The sequence below is a fragment of the Hibiscus syriacus genome, unplaced genomic scaffold, assembly GCF_006381635.1.
Source record: "Hibiscus syriacus cultivar Baekdansim isolate YM2019G1 unplaced genomic scaffold, ASM638163v2 tig00000757_pilon, whole genome shotgun sequence".
NCBI lineage: Eukaryota > Viridiplantae > Streptophyta > Magnoliopsida > Malvales > Malvaceae > Hibiscus > Hibiscus syriacus.
The window spans coordinates 1,817-7,638 of record NW_024061817.1 but is presented as its reverse complement, the minus strand read 5'-3'; the positions used below and the strand labels follow the sequence as shown (position 1 = coordinate 7,638).

Here is a 5,822-nt window from a genome sequence, read left to right as displayed (position 1 = left end):
AGAGAATGGTGATATCTACCGTGATGGTGGTTACATATTTTGGTTGTTGATGAAAATCCTAAACCAAAAACCCTAAATCCTAAACCCTAAACTATAATCCTAAAACCTAAACCTTAACCATTGATTTTGTAAACCCTAAACCCTAAAATATTTTGGTTATTACTGAAAACCTTTATAAATTCATGGTATATTCAGGGCAATAAAAGGGGTAAAGGATGGTGATATCTACCATGATGGTGGTTACATATTTGTTTTTTATAAGAAGAAATTGATTTGAGGGAGAATGGTTAGGGTTTAGGGTTTAAGATTTATGGTTTAAGGTTTAGGATTTTCATCAACAACCAAAATATTTTAAGATTTAGGATTTAGGATTTAGGGTTCATAAAATCAATAGTTATTTATATTATTATATTACATGGAATTTTATTATTTTTAGGTAAATAAACTATTATTAAATTATTTCAAATTACATGGAATTGTAGTTGGACAAATGGAAAGTTTTTGGTTGATGATAAAGCACTTTGTGCAGGAAAACTGATGCTTGAAAATCAAAACTGAAAATAACATAATGTTAAAAAAATACAAAACCTCATGCCCACTACATCACACATTACCTAATTCTAACCCCACCATAGTAATATAATAAATTAACGTGTGTTAGCAAAACATAAAGAGGAGGAGTTCGAACTCCCTGCATGGCGACATACAAGGTCGCACGACTTCCATGACGACCTGAATTGGTCATTTGGACCACCTGGAGACCTACAAGATCACTGTAGTAATCGCCCCATTTCAACAATTAATTCTTCGAGAACAATATTTGGTGATTTTTTTATTTTCAATGCATTATTACGTGAGTTTTGCAGATCCAATTTAGTATCTACATTCACTAATAATTAAAATGTGATAAAATAAAAAATAAAAAATAAAACTGGATAAACGACCAATAAATAAGCTTGTTAGTGAGTATAAAAAGGCCTAGCACACCTTTATTTTGTTCGTACATTTGTTAAATGAACTTAAAATATTTGTCCATACTCATTTAGTTGGTTCAACAAATAAACATAAACAAACGTTATATAAACAATTCGTCGAAAACAATATTTATTTACATTATTATTTAAATGTAATAAATTCAAATATGTTCTATTTATAAAATTTAATTAATTAAAATACTTAAATCAGTAAAGAAAGATTAACCGTAACAATTTAATCGAGACAAAAAATATACTTAAAAAGTATAAAAAAATAGTTAAAAAAATATTAGTGTATTTTTATATACCGTTTTGAATCGTTATTTTTGTTGAATACCCTAAAAAAACCCACTACACATTTAAAGCCCCAAACCCGATTGTATACCCAACTACTTGTTTACTCAACCTGCCCGACCCAAGTACACAAGACCCAACAATTAACCTAATTAAACCTTAATGTTTCCGGCAGCCGCCGCCGAGCTTAACATCTACAAACCCTACTGATCATCCACATCCAAATATTATGTGCAATATTATTTTGATTGACGGAAAATAATAAATTTCAACTTAAATGGGTACGGATTAAACTATGTTTCTTTATTTTTTTATTGTTTGTGATAATTTATTCGCATTTATACATAACAAATGAAGATGATATAAATCCATTTGTTGTAGGGGAATATTTTTTAACGTAAAAAGTTGAGATGCCATGGACAAAAATTTCGTAGCATTCTAGTTGGCTTGACTTGGAACTTTGATCCTCTAGGCGACTAATCTATCTATATATAATTGGACCAAACGAACAAGTGCATAACCCAATTACAATAAATCTGAAAATTAATTGTTTGGGCAAAAGAAATGAAAGGTTCAAGTTGTAAATTATTGATCCTTTTGTTATCAATTTCATTGGTAACATCACAACGTTCATGTCTTGATGAATTTCTCCAATGCCTTCCCCTGCATTCCAACCCTTCATATCCAATTGCAAATGCCATACACACTGCCCACAATGCCTCCTTTCAACATTTGTATGAGTTACATGCTGTTAACCTAAGAATCTTATCTTCTCCTTCAACATCGAAGCCTTTGGCTATTATAACAGCTCTACATGCATCCCATGCTCAAGCCGCCGTCGTTTGCGCCAAGCACCACAAACTCCAATTGAGAATCCGGAGCGGGGGTCATGATTACGAAGGGTTGTCGTACACCTCCGACGTCCCGTTTTTCATTCTCGATCTGTTTAATCTCCGGTCGATAAAGGTTGATGTCGCAACCGAGACGGCATGGGTTCAGGCCGGGGCTACGACGGGGGAGCTTTATTATCGGATAGCGGAGAAAAGTGGAGTCCATGGGTTCCCGTCCGGAGTTTGTACTACTCTCGGCATCGGTGGGCATTTCAGTGGAGGTGGCTATGGAAACATGATGAGGAAATACGGCCTCTCGATTGATAACGTCGTCGACGCGCATTTGATCGATGCTAATGGTATGATCCGAAATCGAAAATCGATGGGAGAAGATGTGTTTTGGGCTATCCGAGGAGGAGGTGGAACTAGCTTTGGTATCATCCTTTCATGGAAGATCAAGCTGGTTCGTGTCCCTCGTAAGGTTACTGTTTTCAACGTGCAAAGGACATTGGACCAAGGTGCCACGGACCTCGCTTATCGTTGGCAACAGATTGCACCTAAAATGCCTAAGCATCTCTTTATCAGGCTTCAACTTGAACCATAACCGATGCTACCAATGGCAATAAAACTATTAGGGTTTCTTTCATCGGCCAGTTTCTCGGTCGAGCTCATAGACTTGTTCAGGAGTCGAACTCGAAATTTCGAGAACTGGGTTTGAATCTAAGTGATTGCAAGGAGATGAGTTGGGCCGAATCGACTCTCTTTTGGGCTGGTTACCCCAACGGAACCTCCATTGACACATTGCTTCAACGAGTCCAAGGTAACAAAGTTTTCTTCAAGACAAAATCAGATTACTACAAAAAGGTGATTCCCAAACAAGGGCTTGAGATGTTATGGGAGTTATTGATGGAAATAGGAAATGTTTTCATGCAACTAAACCCTCATGGAGGAAGGATGGAGGAGATTCCGGAGTCCGAAACCGCGTATCCGCAACGAGCCGGATACCTTTTCAAGACACAATATACAATTCATTGGACGGATTCCGACGGCGGCATCGGTGCCGCCGAGAAGCATGTCAGGATGTCGAGGAGATTGTATCGTACAATGGCTTCGTATGCGTCGAGTAACCCTAGGGAGGCGTTTGTTAACTATAGAGACCTTGATATTGGCAGCAATGGAAGCAATGACACAGATTTCTCTGTTGCGAGGGTTTATGGGACAAAATATTTCAAGAAAAACTTCATGAGATTGGCACGTGTGAAAGCCATGGCAGACCCTGATAATTTCTTCAAGAATGAACAAAGCATTCGGCCATTGCCATCTCATTAGAATTTTTTTAAGGGTTAGAATGAAATTATATATTTCTCGGGGGTTAAAAGTATATTTTTAACGTCGAACTAAATTATAATTTCATGTTTTCTTAAGGAATTCATAAAAATTTCTTTAATTTTTTAGATATCCTTTTATGGTAATATTAGTGATTCAACTCGGATATAATATATATAACCTTTATTCACTCGGATATAAGATAATTTTATTATGTTTAATTTTTTTGAATATTTTATTATGTTCAATCGGATATAACCTGATTAAATAATTATTTAGAAATCAAACTCCCAAGTACAACTCAAATCAAGATAATTTTATAATTCAAATCTTATAATTTTTTTATCATTAAATGATTCTTTGATAATTAATATTTTATATTTACCTACAAACGATTTTAATCAGGTTAATGTTAAATTAAATTACACATTCTAAACTACATAATCAAATAAAAATAATCAAAATATAAATGAGTCATATATTATATTTTAAATAAAAATTTCAAAACTATTAATTGAGTTAAAATGATTCAATTCGATGATTGCATATATGAAATTAGAAAAATAGAGGTAAAATATTATATTTAACTTTAAAATATCAAAATCTGAATTTTATTTTTATTTTAAATCTTGCACCAATTACAATTTTAAAAGTATAAATATATTCAATTATAATCAATTACCCCTAGATTTATTTGAGTAGTTTAAGTGTACTTCTACTCCAGAATAGTGGGTTAAGGTTAACACAGACGGATCAAGAAGGGAGAGTACCTGGCATGGCTTCTTGTGGGGTGTTGTTCGGGATCATGAGGGAGTATGGATGATGGGATTTAAGAAATTTCTTGGTATTTGATCGGTTCCGAAGGCGGAGCTCTGAGGAGTTTACGTCGGTCTCCACTGCACCTGGAATATGGTATGCGAAAAGTGATTGCCGAGACGGATAGCTTAAACGCTATACGCTTAATTTGTGATCATCAAACGAGAAGTAGGTCGTTAATTAGTGTGGACCATATTTATGGTTTAATTGATCGTCATTGGGAGGTCCGATTCCAGCATGTTTTGCGATAAGGGAATTGTGTTGCTGACAGGTTAGCGAGAAGTGCAGGTCCTGATATAGCTGAAACTAAAATGCTTTATTCTCTCCCTGTTGATATCATTAACGTGCTGCATGAGGATATTGGTTAATGCTTGGTGTTGAAGTTGGTTTATTGTGGGAAGCTGGCTGTGCTTGGCTTTGTTTGTTTATTTTTGTTTTGAATAGTTATTGTTGTATTTGTGTTATTATCATGTGTACTATTTTACTCTAATTAGATGTATGAAATTTTTTAACGAGGCAGATAGTAATATCACCCTTTTCATATATAATATATATATATATATATATATATATATGAATATATAAATTATATATCAAAATGGTGCTTATTTATAATTTATTGATCTTCCATGTTATGAATCCTTAGATTGAATTTGAATACGATTTTGCGTTTGTGAATAGTTTCTCACGAACTTGGCTCTGATTTGCGGTTATCGGTGATCTTTCAATAACTTAATCTCTTTTGTGATTCGTTTGTCGGTGCAGTCAGATTTTTTTATCTATTTTTATTCGAGTCTTTTGGTTGTGTTTTAATATTTTCCATGTTGGTCGTTATATTATATGATCTAAATAATTAGTTTCAATGTTATAAGAAAATGTACAAATTACGTATTTAGTTTACAATGATAGTTGTAAATTATTATTGTAATTTTAGATATTTTTATTTTTTTTAATAAAACTAGCAACTTTTATTAAAAAAAAAATATGAGATTTGATGTGTAGTGGTTATGGTACGTTAATCCCCTGCAGCCTACATTCCAAGGTTTAATTCCTCAAGTCGATTCTTTTCCTACCTCCTATAGAAAAAGAAAGTTAAATATATTAAATTAAATTAAAATATAACTGAGTTAATAAAATTTATAAATTAAAATATAACTGAGTTATTAAAATTTATAAATAATAGAGATCAAATATATTATAATTACATAATTTTTTAATTATCATGTGAAGTATTTTAAATATTAGATTAATAGATTAATTCTTCAACTCTGTATAATATGTATATAAACCTAAAAATAAAAAGTGGTTTGGCGAGGACATAAAACTAGATTTAATTAGGGAGTATGAGAACATTTAAATCAATTTAGGAATTATAGTTGATATAAAATTTAAAATTTAAAAGTTTAAAATTTTCCATAATTTTAAATTAATTTAAATTTCTTTTTATATTTATTTTATAACTATATATAATTATTGGATTGATTTTTTTGGTAAATAATAGAAAAACGCTTAAACTAGATTAAATTATGGTTTCATCTGCATGGAGCAGATCCAATACTTCCTCTGGTGGAGTTTGTAGACG

General features: G+C 32.5%; 1 pseudogene; it reads left to right on the top strand.

Moving 5' to 3' along the window:
- The first annotated feature begins 1,832 nt into the window (after nucleotides 1-1,832).
- LOC120214123 lies at nucleotides 1,833-3,427 on the top strand (annotated as a pseudogene).
- The last annotated feature ends 2,395 nt before the right edge of the window (nucleotides 3,428-5,822 follow it).